General features: G+C 42.1%; 1 protein-coding gene across 1 annotated transcript in view; it reads right to left on the minus strand.

The window, feature by feature from the left end:
- The window catches only part of shcbp1 (SHC SH2-domain binding protein 1), a 101,293-nt gene that overhangs the window by 3,802 nt on the left and 70,110 nt on the right, over nucleotides 1-27,381 (minus strand). The gene's annotated exons all lie outside the window — the stretch shown is intronic.

Below are 27,381 nucleotides of genomic sequence, written 5' to 3' on the forward strand. Positions count from 1 at the left end.
GTTATTGAGTTAACTGACTACACGTGGTTTGGAAACAACAGAAACAAACCTATACGTGCCCCAACTTTTTGAATGCTTTAAAATAAATGTTGTGGATAAATCTGTGGACGGCATAATTGGAGTACGGTTTGAACATCGAGAGCTGCAGTTTAGTTTCGTGATTTTTTCCTGTTATTTGTCCCCAGAAGGATCTGTAAGGGGAAGAGACTGTAACACGTTTTTCAATTGTTTACTAACTCAAGTTTATTCTTTGGAAACAGACGCAATTTATATTTGTGGCGACTTTAATAGTCGTATTTCTGATAAAGAGGACTGTATTGGGGATTTAGACAATGTTCCACCGAGAGTGAACTTAGATCTGTCACTAAATAGCCATGGTGCATCCTTCCTTGAATTTCTTAGGGACTCTAAATGCTGTATTTTGAATGGCAGGAAAAATCTAAATGATGATAATTTTACTAACTTATCAGTAAGGGGAAAAGCTGTGGTGGACTATATAGTCACACCCCATAATTGCCTTGAGTCTTGTCTTGCCTATAAAGTAATTACTGCTACAGACCTTATAGATCAAAATGCTGCAACCTGTATGAACCTTATTGGAGAAAGATGTCACTTACCGGATCACTCACTTTTATTGTTAACATTTAAAGTTGGAGTTCAAATAACAGAAGAAAATGAACCAGTTTCACAATCAAAAAAAGAGATGCAGAACTTTTCCTGAAAACTTTTTGTCCTCTGACATGTGCAGTGGCGGGCCGTGCCTTTTACACCTAGGCCTTCAGAGCCATCATCCCGAAAATCAAACCGCTTAATAAATAAATAAATAACTTCATGATGACGTCACGGCTATTGTCATTGGATTAACCATACGATTGCAGCAGTTACAGTAACCTTTTTTTCCCCAAAGGTTTTTTTATTAGATTGCAAAGTAGCAAAGCAATTGCAGTACAATGGATTACAACTTTTTTCCCCTTTTTTTCCCCATTAAGAAATTAGTACAAAGAAAATAATACATAATGTTAAAAATAGCAGAAACGAAACAGAAACACACACTTCAAGAAACAAAAACAACCAATATGAAACAAAAAACAAAGAAATAAAATCTAATCAAACTAAAGAGGGGGGGGGGGGGGGGGTAGCTACTCTTCAACTATTGTGGTCGGTTTCTTAAAGTAGTCTAGGAAGGAGCGCGATATTTTATGAAATTTAGTCTCAGATCCCTGGGTAGTGCAACACATTTTCCCCAGATTCATACATGACATAATGTCTCTAATCCAATGTGAGTGGGAAGGAGGAGCAGGGTCTTTCCATTTAAGTAAGATAGCCCTATGAGCAAGTAGAGAGGTGAAGGCCAGTACCTTTAGCTTCACTTTAGGCAAGCCTGAATTGGGAGCAATGCCAAAAATTGCAGTGAAAGGGTTCGGCTTAATTTGATGCTGAATTACTTCAGAAATTGTTTGAAAAACTGATGTCCAGAACTCAGTCAAGGTGGGACACAACCAGTACATGTGAAAGAGTGATGCCGGTGCGCTCTTACAGCTGTCACAGGTCGGGTCTACATCGGGGAACATACAAGCTAATTTAGCTTTAGATATGTGGATACGATGTACTACTTTAAATTGCACAAGAGTGTGTCGGGCGCACATGGAGGTAGAGTGTACCCGATCCAGGACTGAATCCCACATGTGATCTGTGAAGGCAGAGCCTAGGTCCTGCTCCCGCAGGGTTCTTATAGCTGCTAAAGAGGGGCTATGCAACTTTGAAATAAGGTTGAAAAACACAGAAATTGAGCCTTTTAATGTGGGGTTTACAGAAAGAAACAAATCGACATGATTGGCTGGCGGTTTATAAGGGAATTGGGGAATTAACTTCTGCGTAAAATGCCTGATTTGCAGAAATCGGAAAAAATTTGTCTTTTCGATACCAAAATGTTTTGTCAATTGGGAAAAACTAGCAAATAGATCATTAATAAATAAATCACCGATGCATTTTAAGCCTTTTTTATGCCAGATCTTGAATGCACCATCCACCGTCGAGGGAATAAATAAATGATTAGCTGCAATTGGGCTGAAAAGTGAAAAATTCTGCATTCCAAAATTCTTCCTAAATTGGGTCCAGATTCGAAGGGAGTGCTTAATCACGGGATTACTATTGGGAATAGCCGAAGAGAGTGGAAGTGCGGCGCTTAAGAGGGCAGATAGAGACAATGGGCTAACAGCGCTGGACTCCATTGTTACCCATACTGGGGCTGAGTCGTCAAGGTGAAAATGCACCCAATACACTAAAGAACGGATATTAGCAGCCCAGTAATAGTATTGGAAATTAGGGAGGGCCATTCCGCCTGTTTGTTTTGGTCTTTGAAGAAATGCTTTGCGAGGGTGTTTACCATTCCAAATATAATTTATCATTAAAGAGTCAAGGGCCTGAAAAAAGGATTTGGGGAGAAAGATGGGGAGACATTGGAATAGATATAGGAACTTTGGGAGTAATGTCATTTTGATTGAATTTATTCTACCTATGAGAGAGAAAGCCAGAGGAGACCACTTCGATAATATTTGCTTCGCCTGATCCAATAATTTGAGGAAGTTCGATTTAAATAGGTTTTTAAAATTTCTGGTAAAACATACCCCAAGGTAACTCAGATGGTCTGTCACCACTTTGAGTGGGAGAGCTGTATAATCAAGTTTAAGAGCTTCTTTATTAATCGGAAAGAGTTCGCTCTTACTCAAGTTAAGTTTATAGCCAGAAAACTGACTAAAGACCTCCAACACAGAAAGTGGCTCCGGTAAAGAGGTGGCTGGCTTGGCGACAAACAAAAGTAAGTCATTGGCGTATAATGATACCTTATGTTCAATTCCTCCTCTCCATATCCCCTGAATCTGTTTGTTACCTCTGATGGCAATCGCAAGTGGTTCGATTGCAATAGCAAAAAGGAGCGGGCTCAAAGGACAACCCTGCCGGGTCCCACGGTGCAGATCAAAACTACTTGAGTAACGGCTGTTTGTTAATACTGAGGCAGAAGGGCATGCATATAATAATTTAACCCAAGAAGTGAAAACAGGACCCAAACCGAATCTCTCAAGGGCGAAAAACAAATAATTCCATTCTACTCTATCAAATGCTTTTTCAGCATCCATAGAAGCGAGGCATTCTGATTCAATATTTCTGGGGGAATATAAAATGTTCATTTGCCGGCGGATATTATAAAATGATTGGCGTCCCTTTATAAACCCAGTTTGGTCGGGGGATATGATAAAGGGGAGAACATCCTCCAATCTGTGGGCGAGAATTTTAGCAAGTATCTTCACATCCGTATTTAATAGTGAAATTGGTCGGTATGATGCACAATCTAGAGCAGGGGTTTTCAAAGTGTGAGAGAGTGAGCCCCCCCTCAGAGAACAAATTTCAGCGGAGCCCCCCCCCCCCCCCCCCAAAAAAAAAAATTATTCTTTTACAAATTTAAACATTTTTGTGCGTTTTTAAACACATTTAATACATTTTAACATCTTAATCCAGTGTTTTAATCCTGCTTCCTTTAAGCATGGATAATACATGTGTGCATCGGAGTGAGAAAGATAGGCAGACAGACTTGCCCAAATTATTGACTAGTTAAATGTCATTCACACACCCAGTGTTTTTTCGCTAGTGCCTCCAATGTCCTGCTGGAGGAGAATAGTAGCCAGTGGAGAACCAGACCCTCCTAGGGGGGTCCGGGGGTATGCCCCCCCGGGAGATTTTTTTTCACCTTTTTAAAGTGAAATGCATGAATCTGGTGCACTTTGAGAGGACAATTAAGAGGCTAAATATGAGGAATTTTGTGTGAACAAATAATTTGGAGACACTGGGTCTGATGAATTAGAAGCTATTGAAGAAGGACACATGGATTTTCCATAAAAATATTAATTTAAAATAAACAAAATGTATGCAGGGTCCTCTGGGTTGGGCTTGGTGCTCTTTTTCTTTAACGAGACCTATTTCTCTGTAATTTACTGAATGCATTTAAATGCAGTGAGGGGAACGAAGCAGAAGAACTTGTGTCCAGCTATGCCGTGATCTTAGTATAAAAAAGATTTTTTTTTTTTTTTTTTTTTTTTTTTTTTAGTTTTTCTTTTTTTTTACATATTCATCCGCGCCCCCCCTGCCATAACCCCTGATCTAGAGGATAGAGAATACAGGCCTGGTAGAACGAAGGCGGGAGTTTACCTGAGTCAAATGAGTCTGAGAATACTGAACATAAAAAAGGCGATAATTCGGCTGAAAATTTCTTAAAAAAGTCAGATGGAAGTCCGTCTGGACCAGGAGATTTGCCTGATTGCATAGATGTTATTGCTGCAATAATTTCCCTCTGAGTAATAGGTGCCTCAAGGCTATGTCTCAGGTCTTGAGAAAGGGAAGGCATGTTTAGGTTACTGAAAAAGGTTTCCATCACCGCTGCGTCTACTGTACAATCAGAACTATACAAATTTGAATAGAATGTTTTGAACTTTTCGTTTATCAATTTCTGATCTGATGTTGTACACCCACTGTCTGTCCGTATTCCAGGGATGAGTTGCTTCGCTCTAAATCCGCGCAGTTGATTGGCCAGGAGTTTGCCAATCTTGTCACCATGCTCGTAAAAAGTACTTCTGCTCCTAAGCAACTGGTCAGCAACCTGACGAGAGGAAAGAAGGTTGAATTCTGTCTGAAGTTTTAAACGTTCTTTGTAAAGTTCAGATGAAGGTGAATTAGCATGTTACAGTAACCTTTAACGAGTGTAATACACTTACATCATACTACTATAATAGCAGGCGAGTCGCACCAGTTGCTCGACAGTTGGTGCGCATCCAGTGCGCATGTGCCAGTGCGCATGTGCCAACGCCCAGTGCGCATGCAGTCTCACAGTGCGTCCAGTGCGCATGTGCCAACGCCCAGTGCAGCAGCATGCAGGTATCATACCTGCTACATACCTGCCACATGAAGCAGCAACGGCCCAGATAACGGACATAAAGTTTAACGGACGTGATAACGGACATAAAGTTTACGCACGGCAGGTTAGAGTTTACCGGACGTAAAGTTGACCTGCCGTCGACACTCCCCAGCAGCCGGCTGGGCTTACATGGACCACCCGCCGTTGACATACTCTCCCTGGTAAGACGTCTACACTTTGACAAACTTGCTAAAATACTTTTTAAAATGTAGCCTAATATTACTGTCCTCCCCCATGCTTTATTTCACCGCCGTGCTTTCATTCACCGCCGTCTTCAGGTAGACAATAAACATTTGCAATCTCGCTCCCCCTTCTACCTCTTCCCCTCCCCCACACAAGCCCAGTGCTTTAATTCACCGCCGTCTTCAGGTAGACAATACACATTTGCAATCTCGCCCTCACACCCTCCTTCTACCTCTTCCCCTCCCCCACACAAGCCCGTGCTTTATTTCGCTGTAGTTTGTTTTTGCAATCACCCAATTGTAATTACATATTTAGTACACTTTGGCATCTTACAAGCTGGGGGTGTGCGTGTGTACACGTGTAACCGTTTAGTATATAACCGTTTAAGAAAAATCAATAAACAAAAAAAATGTTTTTGTTTGGAAAATTATTTTTTTTTCAAGGAGTGGTGGGTGATGTGAGCTACTCTAGGCTACTAAGCAGATAACAAAATACATTATTGTGTTTGGTTACAATATTTATTCATTGAACTATTTAACTGCTCCACCTTCAGTTTCACTTTCCTTTTCATCTCCGTCTCAAACAGCTGATCCGATCAGCTGGTCGGCTCGTAAGCCCAACGGGCCGTTGACAGCGGGAGTCAGTCTAATAACTAGGCAGTTATGATCAAGTTGAAGTAAAAAAGCTAAATTATGAAATAAAGGCCTCTCTGCCTCTGTCTATCTGTCTGCCTGACTTTCTCACTTCCAACCGTTTAGAAATGTTTGTAAACGTTCACACCCCTATTACAAGCCCATTGCATTGACTACATGTAATATACTATTATGCTCCTTTACTTGGCCTACATTGTGTCTGACCAGTGCCACACACACACACACACACACACACACACACACACACACACACACACACACACACACACACACACACACACACACACACACACACACACACACACACACACACACACACACACACACACACACAATCTCTCTTTTTTTTTATTCAAGTCTACACATTGCTGAAAGTCAGCTTGGAGCTGCTCTTTTTACCTACTGATGCCCTACCACTAACGTGGTAAATATGATTTGAGGTTATTTAATGTTTCTCCTTTCATTAACAATTGTGCAAATCACCTTCCAATGACACAAACATGTTCAACTATCATTATCACAAAAGAACACGATCACATCACAGATCAAAGTAATAATAACCGCAACAATGTGTTATGCACAGGAGATGAACCAACCACCTGTTAAATGCTGCAGAAAATGTGGACGGTCCCTGAAGGGACACAAGCTGCTGAGGAACCTCCAGGCTGGCCCTGGATGCAGCCTCAGAAATGGGACCAGACTCACAGTGGTCCAAATTATGGACAGGGCAGTGGAGTGCGAAGTCGCAGTCGGCCCTAACAGGGGATTCCGGGTATTCCTTTCGAGGATACCGCATCATGACAGGGCCCAGGAGTTCCCCTTTACAGTAGTCCGCAGACAGTTCCCCCTTCGCCTGGCATTTGCTGTTACCATCAATTAAGGTGACATAAACTCCATTTTGCATTTCCACGTTTTCACTTTGCAATTTAATTTGATTAGTAATTACCTGAACCCATGTCTTCTGCAGGACAAGGACAGGAAAATGATAGAGTTGTAGTGTTCCTGCCCCAAAGTGTGTTTGCGCATGGCCAGCTCTACACTGCCTTCAGCAGAGGCAAGCGTGCCAGAGGTGTGAGGGTGTTCGTTGGAGACCACGAGGACGGCCTGACAGACAACATTGTGTATACAGAACTACTATAAGTCATCAGTGGCGTGCACAGGTAGACCTGAAGTGGTGCTGAAGCACCAGCCCTTTTCCCCTGGCCCAATCAAGTGCCCTTTTGAAAAAGAAAAAAAAAATCTGAAAGTCTGTTTTTTTTTTTTTACAGTGTATGTGGCCCATGCCGACATTATCATCTATACATGCTCAACGATTAAAAACGTTTGACAATAATGCCCCAATAAATATGCCCTCCTCCTCCTCCGCACACAATTCCTTTGTCAACGTGAACGTGCAGAGTGGACACAAACGGAGGCGCGTTGCCGCTGCTGCACACACACACACCTACTCCCCGGCCTGCTCCCCCTGCGAGGTAACACATACAGAATGGAGTCAAGAGTGTAATGTTTGCCCCCTAAGCCTCAGTTGCCAAGCTATAACTTGCATTTATTTGTCTCTGTTATAAAGTAGCCTCTATCATGCAGTGCCACACAGCTGGGCATAAATTAGCCGACTGTCCTGCTAGCCCAAAAAAATAAATGGATATGACGTGATGAACACAACTAATGTCGGCGGAGTTTGTCATCGAGCATGTGAATCAAGAGCCGCTGACACTGCCAGGGGACTACAGATAGAGAATAGCATTTTGGCTAATTCTAGCATTTTTTAACCCATGTAGGATCATGTGGTTTATTGATTTGCACTGTCCCCTTCTTAAGTAAACTGAATTCAATTGAACTGTGTGGGTGTGCTCTCGTAAAGCTCGATTGCCTAGCCTACTGTAACTTGCTCGCCAGTGGGCGGCATAGTTTTACACCGCACTGTATTATTCTAGCGGTGTCACACCGTGGTTCGGTTGCTCTCGCTTGAAGCCCGGTTGCATACCTTATTCGGATTACATATTTTAATTGGCTCGACAGGTCGCGTTGTTGCTTGGGTGTGCTCTCGCCTAGAGCTCGATTGCCTAGCCTACTGTAACTTGCTCGCCAGTGGGCGGCAGGGTTACACTGCCAATGTACTATTCTAAGCGGTGTCGCACCGTGGCTCGGTTGCTCTCGCCTGAGGCCCGGTTGCATGCCTTAGTCGGATGCATATTTTAGCTGGCTCGACTTTTGGCTAAATTCTAGCATGTTTTACTGTAACTTGCTCACCAGTGGGCGTAGTTTTACGCCGCCACTGTATTATTCTAGCGGTATCGCCCTTCTTATATGTCCTTGGGTGTCGCACCGAGGCTCGGTTGCTCTCGCCCAAAGCCCGGTTGCATACGTTGGTTGCTCGCCAGGGAGCGTCTTGGGTTTCCAAGAGTCGCCTTCAGTGTGTTATTTTAGCTGTCACACGGTTGTCGTGTCTGTGCAGGCTACTGTAATTTGCTCGCCAGTGGGCGCTATAGTTTTGCGCCGCCGCTGTATTATTCTGGCGGTGTCGCACCGAGGCTCGGTTGCTCTCGCCTAAAGCCCGGTTGCATACATTAGTTGCTAGCCAGTGAGCGTCTTAGGTTTCCAAAGGTTGCCTTCACTGTGTTATTGTAGCTGTCACACAGTTGTCGTGTCTGCGCAGGCTACTGTATTTGCTCGCAAGTGCTGTTACTTTTAGGGGTGTCGCTCCGTTGCTTGCACCTGAAGCTCGGTTGAGTAGGCTACTAATTCATTTAGCCTAGCCTGCTAAATTGCTGACATGCTAAGCAACCATAATTGTGACGCCTTCATGGCCTCCCTACAGTGGAGAATGGCCATGACAAGTGCCCTGCAGGTCTCAGGGTTGAGCACCTGAGGGAAGCGCTGTCAGATAAACCATGCATGAACTGTAGTTTCATGTCTCAGGCACTTAGGTGGCTAGGTAGAGGCTCTTCTACTAGCCTCCAACCAGCTCATGGTACAGTGGCAGTGAGTAACCTTGCGGCTGGGCATCCTTCCTACTACAGGGGATGACATGCTGTCCACAGCTGCGTCCTGTAATGTTATACAGGTGGGCAGCTCGGCTAGAGGGTCAGTGTCCGTCCGTGACTCGCCAAGTAGGGGGTTAGGTGAAGCTCTGGTTTCATCTGCACCCACGAATGCCTTCTTTCGGCAGGCCCTCAATCCTCCGTTTTCTGTGTGCCTCCCTCTGAGCCTTATTCCGCTGAGCTCCGTAGATGCTGGCCAGATTTAAGGGCTCTCTCCCATCACACTAGTGACAGCAGAGCTCTGGCAGCCATGCACAATGCTGATGGTAGGGCTCGGACTGGTTAGCTCCGATTGAGCCTGCTATAGCATCCCTGGTTGTCTCCCCAGACGAGGCTCTGAGAGCCGATGTGCGCTGCCCTCGGCACCAGTGCCGGATTTCAGGCGACCTCCTTACTAGGAGATACGAAATTGCTGCCTGTGTGGGCCATCTGGGAATTTGCTTTCTCACACAGTCCTGGCTCGGTCGCAAACCATACAGGGGTCAGGTGCTGGTCACTCAGCATGGACCCTCAGTGATGCTTCACTGCAGACTTTGCATTATGACTTAGGGAGCTAATAATAATTTGAATTTAGATAGCGCCTTTCAAGGTACCCAAGGTCGCTTCACAAGAAAAAGGGCTAGGCAGGTTGATGTCAACTGTGACGTGGCGCGCCGCCAGGGTTGGCTGGCGCAGTCGTCCCAGTCGGAGGTGTGTCGACAGACCCTCCGTTCTCTTCCAGTGATCCCAGGCCAGACGTTCGGCCAGCTGCTCTTCAGGCCCGGTGCGAAGTGTTCAGGTTGACCAGGCTAGACAGTAGTTGCACGCTGCAACGTGCACCTCTGCCTGATTACAGGCCGGGAACCTCTGTGGTACCCCGTGCCAATAGCTTCAACCACGTTCAGGTGGACAATCAAGGGGCCAATGCTTCTCAGCACATTCTGTACAGCGCCGTAACACTGCGCTACAGCTGCATTTCAGGCGCCAGGAGGTCGGCGTCCAGCCTCCGCCCTCGCCCAGAGTCCTTGGGGGTGCTACTCGATGCTTGGTAGGTTCTACTCAACCGAAGTTCAGGTACCAGGAGGTGGGGCGGGGTCGCCCCGTTCTGGACTAAGACGGTGGAATCAGTGCCTCACGATTCTTCCTTTTCCCCATGCTGCGTGTTGCAGGGGTCCTCCAGTCTATCGCTCAGGCGGACTGGGTTGTGTCATAGCCCTGAAAGATGCTACTTTCAAGTCCCTACTGCCCAATGTCACAGGTGGTCCTCCCCTTTGCATTTCTGGGCAAGGTGTACCAGTTCAGGGTTCTTCCGTTTGGGCCGTCCCTGGCTCTGCGGATATTAAACAGGGTGTGGCAGCATCCCTGCCACCATTACAGCTCAGCTGGTGCTCGAGTCGGCGGCCATGCGAGCCTGCCTTTCTCCGTAGCGCGTAGCTACCGTTCAGCAGCTACTACAGCACTTCATGCAATGGAGGCTGCTGGAGTACAGCCTCTTCCTTCGACTAAGTATGCTGACCTCAGCATTATCTAATTGTCATTATCCAAGCTGTCCAAGTTCCAGGTGTCCGGAACACAGCGATAGAAAAGGGCCACCCCCGGGGAGTGGAGACTCCATCCGGAGGTGGTGGGCATGATTGGGACAAGTATGGCAGGGCAGTGGCATATCTCTTTGCTTCCAAAGAGATGACCCACTGTCCCCCTGGGTTCTCCTAGATGGAGAGGACCAGTCCCCTAAGGCAGGATGCTCTGGCTAATGCTTGGCCAGTCAGCCTGCTTTATGCATTTCCTACAATTCTTTTGTTACTGACAACACTGGATGGGGTCCAGCGTTGCAGTTACAGCCTACGTTTGGTGGCTCCACATTGGCCAGGAAGGCCATGGATCCCAGCGTTACTAAACTCCTCAAGGAGAACCTTGGTGCCTTCCAGGGAGACAGGACCTTCTGTCTCAGGTAGGCGGACACATGTGGCACCCGAACTCGGGGCGCTGCAGCTGGGCGTGTGGCTCCTGATAGCCAGGACCCACTGTTGACGTATTGCGTCCAGTCAGAGGTCCATACCTTTTTAACTTCAGGGGCACTCTCCGCTATATGGCTCTATGCAGACAGGTGGAAGTTGTTTTCACAGTGGTGCAGGGCACATGGCGAAGTCCCATGGACTTGCTCAGTGATAGTGATACTACACTTTCTGCGGTCTGTGTTGGGCAGCAAGAGAGCTGCTTCCACCCTGTGCGTCTATGTGGCTGCGATATCGGCCGCACATGCAGGGGTGGATAACCAGGCGGTAGGGTCCCGCTACCTAGTCAGGCAGTTTCTGAAGGGAGGCCAGAGGCTTCATTCAGCCACCATGACCCCTGAGGGCACCATCATGGGACTTGCAAGTAGTCCTGAGGGCCTTAGGTCTACCCCCATTTGGGCCGCTGAGTCAGGCAGATCTGACGCGGCTGTCTATGAAGACGGCATTCCTCCTTGCCATTGCGACTGCAATCGGTCGGTGAACTCCATGCCTTGTCAGTAAGCCAGGCGTGCTTGCGCTGGCATGTAGAAGGGTCAGGAGTGGTGCTCTCGCCAAATCCATCCTTCCTATCCAAACGATTGTCTCCCCACCATGTAAACCAATCGATCGAGTTGGCTGCTTTCAATCCCCTGGGCTCACCAGGGGGTGCAGAAAGAATGTCAGACCCACGGTGCCCGGTGCAGGCGCTTAGGGCATAGGTTGTGGCAACAACCAGCTTGCGTAAGACAAATACCTCTTTGTCTGCTATGGGAGCTGCAGGGAGGGGGCTGCCCTGTCCAAACAGAGACACTCCCACTGACTTGTGGATGTGGTCTTGAATGCATATAGAGCACAGGGGCTCCCCATGCCTTGGCCGTTGAGTGCCACTCTACCAGGAGTATGGCTACATCATGGGCTGCCTTGAAGCGGATTTCACGGCAGGACATTTGCGCCACGGCTACATGGTCTTCATCATGTACGTTGCGCGGCTCTACAGAGTAAATGTTGCTGCACCTCATCCGGTGGGATGACAGCTGTCTTGTTGATGGCTGCAAGCCCTTAATTGATGAGTACTCTTCGTGACCTTTTTGGTATAAGTCATCCAGTGCTATAAGCACCGCCTCTGGCGGTCAGTAGGAACGAAATAGAACGATAGTTACGTATGTAACTACGGTTCTATGAGTTCCGGATGACCGCCAGAGTTCTCTGTCACTCAGACTTCTCAGACACCGCGAGAAGATCCAGTTGGAACAGAACCTCTGGTGACTTCCGGAATATATAGACATTCCCGGGGTCACCCAGGTGTCACAGGTGACTTTGTTGGTATAAAGATCTCGACCTGCGCATGCGCGCGATGGAACATCCAGTGCTATAAGCACCGCCTCTGGCGGTCATCCGGAACTCATAGAACCGTAGTTACATACGTAACTATCGTTTTAAACCATAATTTTTATTATTTTGAAAACAGTATGCCTATAGGTTACTAGCCTAGTACAAGCTTTATTTTTTATATTTTCAATGATTCTTAATATGTGCATGTTTTAAATTGAGATATATGGGTTTCAAAACCTGTAAAGTAACTTTTAAAGTAACTTGTAATCTAATTTAGTTACTTTTAACATCAAGTAATCAGTAAAGTAACTAAGTTACTATTCAAAAGTAACTGTGGCAACACTGGAAACAACAACAGAGAAAATGACAGGCAAGCACAGTTTACATTTGATAAAAAAATTAAGGTTCTACAAAAGGAAGTTTAGTAGAGGACAGTCCTTGAGATTAGATTATTTACAAACCAATAATCCACAACAATTTTGGAGGGAAATTAATAAATTAGGCCCAAAGAGAATACAGAAAATACCTATGGAGGTTGTCCTAAGTAATAATGTCCTGGAATGCAGGAAAGATTTTGTAATTAAAAAGTGGGAGACCGATTTTGCTGATTTATTTTCAGGAAGTAATATTCCACCTATTTTTGAAGATGCTTTTCTTGAAGATGCATGGAAATCAAAGGACAATTTAGAGAGAAATATGAGCAGAGAGAAGATTTTATTTTTTAATTGTGATATTACCTTGGAAGAAGTGAAAGCTGCTATAAATAAATCTAAGCTGAAAAAAGCAGTAGGTGTGGAAGATATCCCCAATGAAGTATTAAAGTCACCTCCTCTTTTAAACATGCTTTTCTGTTTGTTTAGGTTTTGTTTTAAATACAGTATTGTTCCTTCCATGTGGTATAAGTCTATTATCAAACCTATCCCAAATTCATCTAAGAATGACCCTAGGATACCACTCAATTACAGGGTTAATCAGCCTTCTTAGCAAAGTGTATAAATTGTGTAGTAGTATTTTGAATGCTAGGCTGACGAGTATCTGGAAACAGAGGAATATTTAGTTGATGATCAGAATGGCTTCAGAAGAACCCGAGCCTGCATTGATCATTTTCATACAATTTTAACAATTGTCAGGACAAGAATTGCAGAAAATAAATCTACTTTTGTATGTTTTGTGGATTTCCAAAAGGCTTTTGATTGGGTAAGTAGAGATCTGCTTGCCTTAAAACTTCTAAAAGCAGGTGTGGATGGTAAATTCTATCAGGCTCTAAAGTCACTGTATAGTTCCCCAGTTGCATGTGTTCAGGTAAATGATTTAAAAACTGACTTGTTTAAAACCCCTTTTGTTGTTAAACAGGGTGATGTCCTGTCCCCTAGTTTGTTTTCTCTTTATATAAATGACCTGGCTTTTGAAATCAAGAATGCTAATTTAGGTATACATTTGAATGATTAAACTGTGGGTACTTTGTTGTAAGCGGATGATATGTTCTGCTGGCTGAATTGGAGGATGATTTACAGAATGTTAAACTTAGTAGTACAGACCTGGAGTTGCAGATGAATACTGTCCATAAATCAGAGTAAAAGACAGATAATTTGAAGTGGGGAAATCTTTACTTTTTCTGATATGCAATTAGAAAATACATCTGTTTATAAACACCTAAGATCTCCACTTGATGAATTATTGAATTATGAAAAAGGAATTAAACTCCTGGCTGATTCAGCTGGCAGACAGGTTAAACATATGTAAAGACCTTGGTTATTCTAATTACTCTCAATTGTATGATGCATGTGTTTCTCCCATTGTGAATTATGCTGCTGGGGTATGGGGATTTAAAGAAAGAAGGATTTCAGATGCAGTACAAAACAGAGCTATACGTTGTTTTCTGGGTATTCATAAATATGTTCCCTCTTTGGCTGCTCAGGGTGACATGGGATGGATTCCTGGTACAATAAGGAGAAAGTGTGATATGATTAGACTGTGGAATCGTTTTATTAATATGTCAGATGACAGGATCAATAAGAACGTTTTCCTTTGGAATAAAGTTCAGAAATCTCCATGGGCTGCAGAGATCAGGGTTTTTCCTGCATAGAGACATTTTTGGCGGCCCCCAAAGAGGATTTACCCAGCGCCAGCGGCGGCTCGCCCATAGAGGGCGATAGGGCGACGCCCTCCTTCAGCCATACCAGCAAAAAACTAAAATATAATGATGATAATAATAATGTATTTATAATCATAATTTATGATTTCAATACAGTTTTTACCTGCATTTAAGTCTGAATATCATTGTACAATCAGCGTCTGTGCTCTGTACCGTCACTCTGGGGCGATTTCGGGCTGGTTGAAAATCGCCCCCAGCGCTCTCATAGACTTCAATGTACAACTTTTTTTTTTCAAACTGCAGGCCTCGCAATGCAATATCTATGGGTTCCAAGGGTGATCGCCCCAATGTGTTGTCGTCATGTTGTCGTTCAACAGCTGATCCATAGACTGTTTACTCTGACAGCTGCTATCACCATCCGACATAAATCTGCCTACCAAGTGCTGTAGACAGTAGTAACCCAAACCAACGTGATGATTAGCACTGTTAATGTTGCACATATGCTATGCCAGCATCCATTTTTGTTTAATCAGAACACAACTGTCAAATCAATCAGATTATTGTGATTAATTGTAGAGCAGGGGCCTCATTTATAAAGCTTGCGGCGTACAAAAACCTTGCGTAGACGGAAAGAAATGTGCGGGAAAATGTGCGGTGGCAAACGTTGGTATTTATGAAAACATTATTTGCGGAGAAGTGTGCGTATTCCTACGCCAACTTTCGACCATGCGTAGAGCTACCGCAAGGTTTTCCTGACTCGGGGAATCAGCGACACTCAATGGCAACACCACGAAATAAAGCTCAGTCATCAGAAAAACACAGACAAATGATGCTTGGCACCCAATATATTTAGTCAATAAAATGTATAAGCTTACCTATAGTTGCAAATATATGGCTACTGTAGTCTATGGCATGCAGTTGTGATGTAGGTTGAATTACATATCAAGTAGCCTAGGTCTACATGTTTTGGTTATTTTATAAATTGAATCTTTTAGCGCTACTCTATAATAATATCCTATACGTCGGGAGGTGTTTCCGTGAGTGCCCTGCGGGAGAGCAAATTTTAACAGGTGAGTAAAAAGTAGTTTTGTACAATGTTAAGCCCAACAGATATTAATAAAATTGTATATTTCGTTAGATAAAATCATGTTATGAATTTAGCAAATCATTACACGCATCTCTTTCCCATAACAATTCCCCCTCTGGAAGATTAAACTATAATCTGACGTTGTTGGAAATGTGTTGATCTCACGGGAGATAAACAATTCTCTCGAATAGACTATAGGCATTATTTCACTTGTCACACCATATTTTATATAGGCCTACATGTAGTACTACAGGTAGGCCTACGCTAATACGTGATATTGCATACAGTACAAAGTTGGGCGAAACTGCTTTACAAAGACTACAACGACAATCATGATATGTGATAAGCGTGCGGGTGCGCGGGTGTGTGTGTGTGTGTCAGTTTCTGCAGCACATGCACGTCACGGGCTTTCTTCCTTCACAGTCGCTTTCTTTGCGGCCGATTGCCTCCCTTTTTTCCTCATGTCAGTCAAAATGCTGTGCTTATTAAGTGCGTCATCATATTCAGGAGCTATTTAGCATTCGCCATGTATGGTAGAATGTGGGATGAAATTGGGAGGTGAAGTGGGAGGACACGGGGTGGAGATCGTCTGCGCACAATTCACCGCAGGTGGGTATTTATAAAGGGAAGTTTGCGTGAAACTGTGCGCCGCACAGTTTTAAAAATCAGATTTTTTTTTTGCGCAGCACATTTTTGGCTTTCTGCGGACGCAATGTTTTAGGATGGTTTCTACGCACACCGTTATAAATGAGGCCCCAGGTCTCTTAACTTTTAAAGGAAGCCTATCTGAGGAGCACACTGGTAGATGACAAGTTATCTGTGATAGCCACAGCCAGATAATTCAATCATTTTAGAGCTAAAATTATTTTATTCAAGAAATTAACTAACTTAATGTCCAAAAATACTGTACAGTAGCCTACAATGCTTGTCTAATGTTGCCAGAGTGGTTATGCCAGATGAACAGGAAAAACAAACTGTTAAATGCAATATGACATTGTAATATTAGCTATCTGATTTAGGTTAATTTTGGGTCATTATACCCATCATGGCAACAATTGCCCCCCCTGAGATTATTGTCAGGAGCCGCCACTGCCCAGCGCCAAAGGAAAATCACCAGCGCCAAAATGATACAATTTGAGAATAAATATAGACATTTATAACCTCTCCAAATTCAGCCCAATTTAAGTCATCCTTCTTGAGGGGCTGGGCAATAACTTGAATTTCAATTTTGATTACTATTACGGCTTCCCTCAATCATGAAAACAAAATAATCGTAATTAATAGCCCTTCTGCTATGCGCTCCGCTCGGCCCCTCCCTCACCTGATAGTTTAGCTATCGGCTGGTCCAGAGAGAAGGAGGGAGGATGGCAGTAAGTCACCCTTTGGTCGAGAGGAAAGGTAAAACTAATTGTGTTGTCTGAAAAGACTTCAGACTCACAAACTGAAATAATGTGCAAGATATGTCACACGCGGACACGCGAGTCACGTGACATACGCGACCGCCAGAGAGAGAGAGAAAAAAGGCATATGCGACAATGTCTGCACCTCAAAACATCCCGACCAATTTGTTTATTCACTTAAAGTCAAATCATAGTGGTCTATGACCAAGCAATAAATGAATTAAAAACACGGGAGTTTAAAGCTCCTTTACTCCTGCCACCACAACAGTCAACAATGTACAATGCAACTGCCTATCCAGCCAGCTCCTTGAGACATAAATAGCCGATATGATGCACTCACATTCCTGCTAGCAAAATAAATGCCCTATCAACACCATTTGCAATGTGTTATTTTTATTTTGACATTTAATTTATTAAAAATATTTTTCACTTATTTAGCCTATTTCCATTTTCCTTGTTTTCAGTTCAATTAGGCCTATGTTTGAAGTCCAAAGTTATTGTGTTAATAGAAACAACCTTGTTAAAAGTTAAATAAATGCATGATGTTCTTAAATCAATGATTAACTGTCTTTAATAATCGTGATTACACAATTTCAATCAAAATAATCATGATTATGATTTTTTTCATAATCGAGCAGCCCTACCTTCTTGCAATTTCCATGGTTTTGATCAATTAGAAAAAATTACATTATTAAATAGCTAGTCATTATTAGTATTTTTACTTCATACCTACAGTGAGCTCCATGGTAACACAGTGATTGACAGGCTGACTGAAATGCTCTATCTGGACAGAAACTGCCCTCTCCCAAACCCACACCCCTCTTAAAATACACAAACGTTTGCGTTTACTGTTGCACATAGTCGCGACCCCAAAAAAGTCGGTCCGCGTACTGACCCCCCAAAGGCCCATTCTGAACCAGGAAAAACCCTGGAGATTCATGCTGTCTTTGAAGAAGCCGATTTACAGTATATTTATAAAAATAATTTATCATACAGCATAAACAAAATTAGAAAGAAGTTACTTGTCGGGTTCAATGATATAATGTTAAAACCTAAATTACGGACATATGTCCAAATCAAACATAATTATGAAACAGAATCCTATGTTAAAACATTACCAAGAAATCAGAGATCCTTGATTGCCCAATTAAGAATGGGAATCCTTCCCCTGGCACTTGAGGTCGGCAGATTTAAACAGGGGTGTAAGGTCAGGGTGTCATACTGTATGGAATCTAAAGCCCACTGAGGCAAATGTCTATTTGTGATATTGGGCTATACAAATAAAACTAATTTGATTGGGTTTGAACAGATACTTTGTGAACTTTGTGATTTAGGAGAAGTAGAGAACAAATCAATTTTTTTTTTATACTGTCCCTTCTATGATGAACTAAGAGTTCCTTTTGTAAATGAACTGTTCGCTCAAAACCCTGACATATTTTGGAGTAATAATGATGTCAGGATGGAATGTTTGTTTACCTTTAATGTTTACAAGTTGGCCTCTTTTGTTACTAAAGCCTGGATGAAACATCAGAATGGTTTATATCGTTAATGTTAATATTGTTTATTGTTTAGCATCTATTTTTGGTTTTTAGTCTGTCTGTGTTTTATAATGGTGTCTGACACATAATGCACTGCATGACACAATAATAAAAAATTCAAGTCAAATCAAATCAAATCAAATCATGTAGCATAGAGATTCTGACCTTAAAAGGTCTCATATTATACACTTTTCTGTTCTATTATACACCATATTATATGGTCTAGGTGGTCCCTAATACGTTTTTCTTTAATTGTTTGCAGAAAAAAACTTTCAGATCATTTATTGTAGTATGCCTCTATTGAGCTAATCTCACGATGGCCTATTTTTGAAACCGAGCTGCAGCTCCCCTCGTAAATATACAATCTATGAGCTCCCCCCGCCCTGTCTGGAAGCGAAGCCATACGCCTTGCCCTCTGTCTGTTTGTAAACAATGATGACGTATTTGCTGTGCCTGTTAGCACGGTTAGGTTTAGCCTACTCGTGAGAAGAACCATGTCGAGTGCTAGTAACGCACTTTGAACAGTTTGACATGACCGATCCTTGTCTACATGAAAGACTATGCTCATACAGATGCACTGACAGCCACACGCTAATGGAAACGGCATGTTCACAATAAAAATGCAGCAAAAGATGGTGGCTACTGCAAAGCTAGCTCGGGAGCTAGCTGCTAAAAATATCACTAAAATCAGTGAAAAAATTATCTTCAAAGTCAGACTTCTTCACTATTACCTTCCAATACTTGGTCTTGCTAAAAACGAGGCATTTCCAGACTGGTGTGGGGAATAGAAATATGTTATTATGAGCAAAAGCTGAATGCTTGTCCCAAAGCTAATAGCTATACACCAGTCAGGCAAAAATACCAATAAAAACATTTCTTTCAGTTTCACCGTTTGAAAAAAAGCACAAGTAGCTTCCTATCCGTTGTGTTATTAAAAACGAGGCATTAATAGACTGCTGTGGTTAAGATAAATTAGTGGATTATGCAACATTCAGCATGCTTTGCTTGCACTACAGGCATCTTGTCGCTTAGCGACAAGCAAACAACATGGGGGTGAAGGAAACAACATGGGGGTGAAGGCAGATCCAGATGTCTTGATTCTGACTGAATCCTGGTTAAAGAAGAGTACAGATGACTCTATTGTGGCAATTAATGAATACAATTTATTCAGAATAGACAGAAACGCAAGGGGTGGGGGAGTGGCTGTCTATGTTAAATCCTGTTATTCTGTAACACTTTTACATGCTGTCTCTGTTCCAAATTGTTTTGAATTTATCGCGCTAGAATTATCTTTATCGTCAAATGATTGTTTTGTTGTAATTGGTGTGTATAGGCCCCCTTCTGCTGTAACTAGCTCCTTAAACGATCTAGCACATATGCTCTCCAGTTATGTAAATAGAGAGGTAATTGTGATGGGTGATTTTAACGTTGATTGGCTTTCTGGTGCCTCTGAACCTTTCAAAGAAATCTGTAGCAACGTTAATCTTACACAATTAATAACTGAGTCCACAAGACCCAATCTAAAAAAAACAGCAAAATCAACTTTAATCGATTTAATCCTATCAAATAAAATAAATAAAATAGTCTCAGCTGGTGTTTTTGAGCTTGGGATTAGTGATCACTGCCCAGTGGCCTGTATCAGAAGTATTCATTTAAAAAGATCTCAACCTAAAATCATAATTAAGCGTAATTTTAAAGGTTTTAATGAGCAAGCCTTTTTAAGTGATCTCCGTCATAGTGACATTCAACTCACTACGGAAATTTCGGATGTTGAGTTAGCCTTAGACTATTTCATCAATACTTTCACCTCAATTATAAACAAACATGCGCCCCTTAAAAAGCATAGAGTAAAAAATAGATCAAACCCCTGGTTTACAAGTGAACTGTCTGATTTATTTTCTGAAAGAAATAAAGCATGGTCTCTAGCTAGACGCTCTGGAGATAATACCAATTGGACTATTTTTAGACAATTTAGGAATAAGTGCACAGCCCTGGTCAGGAAAGCCAAATCCGAATATTACCTTGAATTAATCTCCGACTGCTACTCTAACCCTGCACTATTTTGGAAAGCTGTGAACTATAATAAAAACAATTCTAGCACAGTTCCCACTCAGATCAAATTAAATGGTCACACTCTCAATGATCAAAAAGAGATTGGCTTAGCTTTTAATAAACATTTTGTAGCTGCTGGTCAACTCTTTCAAAATGGAGGTTGTACACCTTCTACAACCAGTAGTAACGTACCGTCTGTCTCTCAAACTCCTATTTTCAGCCTTGATCTTCTTCCCACAAGTGTTGTTGTAGATGCGCTCCTCGCCATCAACCCCAAGAAGTACATGGGAGAGGACAATTTGGACCCGTTTTCAATCAAGCTTTCGACACATATAATATCAAAACAAATAACCCATATTTTTAATCTTTCCATCTCCTCTGGAATAGTTCCTAAAATTTGGAAAAAAGCTCACGTAATTCCTTTACATAAAGGTGGTGACAAAAATAATCTTAATAACTACAGGCCAATTTCCAAACTCCCATGCCTGGCAAAAATTCTAGAATCACTTATAATAATCAGTTAAAAACATTTCTAACTAGTGCTTCCATTTTGAGCCAATTCCAATCTGGTTTTAGGGCAGGCCACAGTACTGTCTCTGCTGTGACTTTGGTTGTAGACAACATTGTTACAGCATTAGACAAGAAAAAGCACTGTGCAGCACTTTTTATTGATCTTTCAAAGGCCTTTGATACTGTTGACCACCATTTGCTTTTACGGAGGCTGCATGACATTGGCTTTGATCATTCTGCATGTAGCTGGTTTAGGGATTATCTCTCTGATAGACAGCAGTCAGCTAAACTCGGAAGATACCAATCTGAGTTTTTAACTGTTACAAATGGTGTCCCACAAGGCTCAATTTTAGGTCCAGTTATTTTCACAATTTATATAAATAACATTGTTTCATCGCTAAAAAACTGTCACGCCCATCTATACGCTGACGACACAGTACTGTATTGCATTTCCGATTCGGTGCACCAATCTATTCAGAACCTACAAAGCTCTTTTAACACCCTGCAGGACTGTCTAGTGCAGGGGTTTTCAAAGTGTGAGAGAGTGAGCCCCCCCTCAGAGAACAAATTTCAGCGGAGCCCCCCCCCCCCAAAAAAAAAAAATAATTATTTTACAAATTTAAACATTTTTGTGCGTTTTTAAACACATTTAATACATTTTAACATCTTAATCCAGTGTTTTAATCCTGCTTCCTTTAAGCATGGATAATACATGTGTGCATCGGAGTGAGAAAGATAGGCAGACAGACTTGCCCAAATTATTGACTAGTTAAATGTCATTCACACACCCAGTGTTTTTTCGCTAGTGCCTCCAATGTCCTGCTGGAGGAGAATAGTAGCCAGTGGAGAACCAGACCCTCCTAGGGGGGTCCGGGGGTATGCCCCCCCGGGAGATTTTTTTTTTCACCTTTTTAAAGTGAAATGCATGAATCTGGTGCACTTTGAGAGGACAATTAAGAGGCTAAATATGAGGAATTTTGTGTGAACAAATAATTTGGAGACACTGGGTCTGATGAATTAGAAGCTATTGAAGAAGGACACATGGATTTTCCATAAAAATATTAATTTAAAATAAACAAAATGTATGCAGGGTCCTCTGGGTTGGGCTTGGTGCTCTTTTTCTTTAACGAGACCTATTTCTCTGTAATTTACTGAATGCATTTAAATGCAGTGAGGGGAACGAAGCAGAAGAACTTGTGTCCAGCTATGCCGTGATCTTAGTATAAAAAAGATTTTTTTTTTTTTTTTTTTTTTTTAGTTTTTCTTTTTTTTTACATATTCATCCGCGCCCCCCCTGCCATAACCCCGCGCCCCCCAAGGGGGGCGCGCCCCACAGTTTGAAAACCGCTGGTCTAGTGGACCTCAGGCTGGTTCTAAATACAGACAAAACCAAATATATGTGTTTCTCCAGAGCAAGAACTACAAATTTGAATGATTTTAATATTTTTACAAATAATGGATTTTTAATTGAAAGAGTCACAGAGTACAAATATCTTGGCATCTGGTTAGATGATAAACTCACTTTTAATTTGCATATAAAAAATCTTGTTCGTCGACTACGACAAAAAATTGGCTATTTTTATAGGAACAAAACCACCTTCCCTTTATTTAGTAGGAAAAGGATTATTGAGGCAGTTTTCATGTCTGTCCTTGATTACGGTGATGTGGTTTACCGGCATGCATCACATTCATGTCTTAAACTCCTGGACTCTGTTTTTCACTCTGCTTTAAGGTTCATCACAGGAGATGCTTATGACACACACCATTGTCTTTTATATGAAAAGGTTGGGTGGTCCTCCCTTAAAGAGAGACGTGACGCACATTGGCATGTTTTTATTTACAAAGCCTTGACCGGGAAGCTTCCTCGTTATTTAACTGAATTGCTGCAAATCTCAGATGGGCTTTATCAGACCCGCTCCACTGACATGCTTATGCTTTATGTCCCACAAGCCCGGTCTGAGCTAGGAAAGACAGCTTTTAGCTTCAGTGCCCCTGACTCCTGGAACAACTTACAGCAACAAATTAAACTAAATAACTTCATATCCTTTAACCAATTTAAACAAACTATTTTAAATCTGCCAAACTCTACCTGTAACTGTTTTAATTAGGCTATATTGTACTTTCACCCATTTAATTTTAATTGCTACCACTTAATCTTCACCACTGTGTAAATGTTTCAATTGTTTTTCTCTTCACCTGTTATGTATTTGATGTATTTGCGTTGAATATTGTTTATGTATTGTTGCTTTGAATTTGTTTGAACTCGACGTCATTGAAAATGAGGGTCACCCCTCAATTGGTCTCTCGAGGATAAATAAAAGTTAAATGAAAAATAAATGAAAAATGAATATTTTTTCAGAGGATCTCGGGGCCGTGGACCAATAAAAAATAGGGGGGTGGACTGCACAGTGGAAGCTTCTGGCTTTCCAGTTTTTGACGTCAGAAACGGGGAGAATTCTGACTGGAGTATATTGGGGGGAGGGGTGGAGGGTTTCAGAAAGGGGGAGAGTGAGACAAGGAGAGAGTTTTCTTTTTTTTTATACTTTGGCAGTCTCTAGGCACACCGTAGACCCATAATTATGTACAAAAACATCGGAAAAGTGAATGTGCACAATATGGGAGCTTTAAGGCATGCAGGCACTAAAAGAAAACTTAGAGACAGCCCTTTTCAGGCTTTAGTCTCGAGTGTGATTCTACTGTACTGGCTGTTAAGAATAAAAAATAAAAAATAAAGAAAAGGCGGCGTATACCAGCAGTTAGTTTGGGCCCGTGTCCACATTATTTAAGTGCCTGGTTCAAGCATTTATGCGCTTGGAGAGATAATGCTGTGAGCAGAGGGAGACAAACTTATCGTCATCTGCCGCTGTCAGGCCTATGAGCAACACTAGTTTTACTTTTTATCCTACTGTTTTCTATTTAAGAATCTTCACATTTTATTATGATTGGCCTAGTCTTTTCGAACGGAGAATACTTTCCCTCATTGTGCGCACAAAACAAACCATGGGGGAAAAAAATCCGGCAATTCAAGTGTCCGCCTAATCTGCTCCCCCCAACGGGCTTTCCTCACTCTGGTGAGGTCATTTTAGGTCACTAATTTCGTACAGTTTTGGGTAAACGGAGACGGCACAAACCAGTTTCTCTTCCGTCTTCTTGGTTGCCAAGGAGACGAGTCCCGAAGATCTACTATCCGATTGGCCCGTAGATAGAAGCGCCGGTGACGTCTTTTATGAAAAGTTGAGAAATTTCAACTCGAAACGCTCGAAGTGGCCGCACAAAAAGGGCGAAACGCTGTGTGAAAAGACGCTCGGCGCTGCGCCTTTTCTCTGCGTGGCCTCCTGCAGCTGAGCCGCTCGCTTCTCATTGGGATCAATTGAAAAAGTCACTTGGTGGACACAGGCCCTAAGTCAGCTGCAGTGGAAGAATCAACAACTCATCTTTGAGAGGATTTTATTTAAGAGAAGTAGGTCTGGCCCGAATTATTCGAATATTCGTTTGTTAAGTTAGTATTCGATGCTCAATTCAGTATTCGGAATATTATTTTTTTTTTAGTATCTTAAACTGCAATATATGTTGTCAGCAAAAAATATTATTCAAATATACAAGTTATATATACAAAAATTGCAGGGGTGTAAAGTAGCGAATTACATTTACTCGCGTTCCTGTAATTGAGTAGTTTTTTTGTATACTTGTAATTTTTTAAGTGATTTTGTAAACCTATACTTTTACTTTTACTTTGAGTATGTTTATTTTGAAGTATTGTACTTCGCTACATTTTATATCACCTGCGTTACTGAGTAAAAAAATAGTTAGGCTAAAGGAGAGAAAAGAAAAGAAATATCGCGGGGGGCTTTTATTTTTACGGCACAATACCGGAAACTAACACAGTGAATGATCGACAGGAGGAGAGAACACATTGCGACGAAATGATAACAAACATTGCTTCCCTCTATCATTAAAACTAAATAATCCTAGTTAAACTATCATTGTACCGCACGTAAAGACGTGAAGGCTTTTAAATGCAGCGAACCTTTCATCCAGCCGTGCGATCGGCCCCTCCCTCACCTGATAGTTTCAAGCTTTCAGTTTAACAGTGCAGAGTAGGATGGAGACGGAGCGTGTTGCCGGGAGCTTTGAAAAACTTCCAGTAGACGGCAGAAAGTCAGGCTTTGGTCGAGAAGAAAGGTAAAACTAATAGACTAAAATAATGTGCAAGATATGTTACGCGCGGACACGCGAGTCAGATGACATGCGCGACCGTGAGAGAGAGAGAAAAAAAGGCATATGCGACCGCGTCTGCACCTCAAAACATCACAACCAATTAATTTACTCACTTTAAGTCGAATCCAAGTGGTCTATGACCAAGCAATAAAAAACACAGGAAGTTTAAAGCTCCTTGACTCTTGCCACCACAACAGTCATCAATTAAGAACACTGTAGCCTACAATGCAACTTGCTTATCCAGCCAGCTCCATGAGATATAAATAAAATATGCCCTCACATTCCTGCTAGCAAAAGACGTGCCCTATCAACAACATTTGCAACGGTTTATTTTGATTTTGACACTTATTTTATTTAATTATTAAAAATATGTTTTACTTATTTGCATTTTCCTTGTTTTCAGTTCAATTAGGATATGTTTTAAAGTCCAAAGTCATGGTTTCAAATGTTAAATAAGTGCATGTTGCAGTTCTTAAATCAATGAATAATTGTCTATAATAATTGTGATTACACAATGTCAATCAAAATAATCATGATTATAATTTGTCAAAATCGAGCATGGTTTAGATCAATTATACACAATTACATTATTAGAACTGCAGCTGCAGTCTGTTTAGGTCTGTAGACCGGTTAAATTCCCACATTAACAGACTATTTGCTCCATATTTGCTTATCTAAAGTATAATGACACAGTATACATCCATACATGTGTGGTGACATGATTTGTTTAATTTGTGCACTTTAATTTGTAAAAGTGTTGCATTCATTAAACAAAACTAGTTTGATATTTATATCCCCTTGTCTATATATATAATGCCCAACACTGAAGAGACCCCTGCCCCCTCCCGCTGTTAAAAAGTAACTAGTAAATCAGCTACTTTTTCACTTTTACTTAAGTAGATTTTTAGACTAGTACTTTTACTTTTACTTAAGTAAAATTTCATCCAAGTAATCATACTTTTACTTGAGTAGAATATTTTTGTACTCTTTCCACCTCTGAACAATTGTTAGAATACAAATGTTACACTCAATTAAATAATTATCAATTATTTGAACTTTGACCTAGTTTGCCATTGACCTTTCAAAGCGCCAGTGATATACCAGCTGTTGGCTACCTGACGTTGTCAGAGTGAGGCAAACTAAAAATCGGCACCAAGCTCACTAGGGGGAGAGACAGATAGAGGAAAAATAGAATATGTGTTTCTCTAAACTTTATAACACAACATTAGCGCAATCTCGGAAGGGAAAGCTCGGCGAAATGCTAACGTTAGCTTAGCTGTTTGTGTACGTTCGCTATGCAGCGGCCATCAACAGTGACTGGCTTGCATCATGGGAATACGCGGTCATTAATGTATATAATATCGACACAAACTACTTTCAATATTGGATCTTTGTATGGATTTATAAATCCCCGACAACATGCATGTAAAGGCCAGGACACACCGGCCAGATAATCGCCGTCGTAGTGTCGGTAGGGGGTCGGGACACGAATCTGTTTGGTGTGTGCCGTGCAGTGTTGGGAGTAACGCATTACAGGAAGTAATGCATTACTGTAATGCATTACGTTTTGCTGTAACGCGGTAATGTAAGGCATTACAGCAAAAAATGGTAATATGTAACGCGGTACATAGCTCAGAAACGCGCGTTACAATGCATTTTAAACCCTAAATTGACTGGTTTGTTGTTTTTATACAAATTGGCCAACACTGCGAGTTTCGCAGAGGAGAAAAAAACCCACGCTAATGTTACTGCTAGAAGAAAACTCGATTTGCTGCTACAATTGATTCCAAAGATGCGCTAGCCTACTGGCTTCCGTCTCACTGCCCAAGTTATTAACTTTTGTGGTGTTTGGAGACTCTGACGTGAAAGCACGTATCAATCTGTGCTCAACGAGCAGCGGATGCTGCCGCGAGCCCCTCCCCGTTTAAGAGCACTCGGAGGCGGTCAGTCTCGGAGCAGCCCCTCGGAGCGAGTCCCTGCCTGCTGTCAGAGCAGAGAGGTGACACACCTCCGCGTCCAGGCTGCAAATGAATCGCGCTGTTGTTAGGTGCGAAATCGGAGATAGTGTGCCACGAAGCTATTTATGCTGAAGCGGTATTGCTGGATTTAGGAGTTATTTAGAGATATGGCAAGCAAAAAGTTGACGAGTAGGGAGTTGGTGTTCACTCTTTCTACGGCCCCGGTCACGGTGCGTCCATGCGCAGCAGTGGTGCAGCCATGCGACGCAGCATTATATATATATTAATATTATCATATTATAATGATAATAATGATGATAATAATAATAATAATGAAGAATAGAAGAAAAAAGGAAATAAAAATGGTGGTGGGTA

The sequence above is a fragment of the Ammodytes marinus genome, assembly GCF_949987685.1.
Source record: "Ammodytes marinus genome assembly, chromosome: 1".
Taxonomy (NCBI): domain Eukaryota; kingdom Metazoa; phylum Chordata; class Actinopteri; order Uranoscopiformes; family Ammodytidae; genus Ammodytes; species Ammodytes marinus.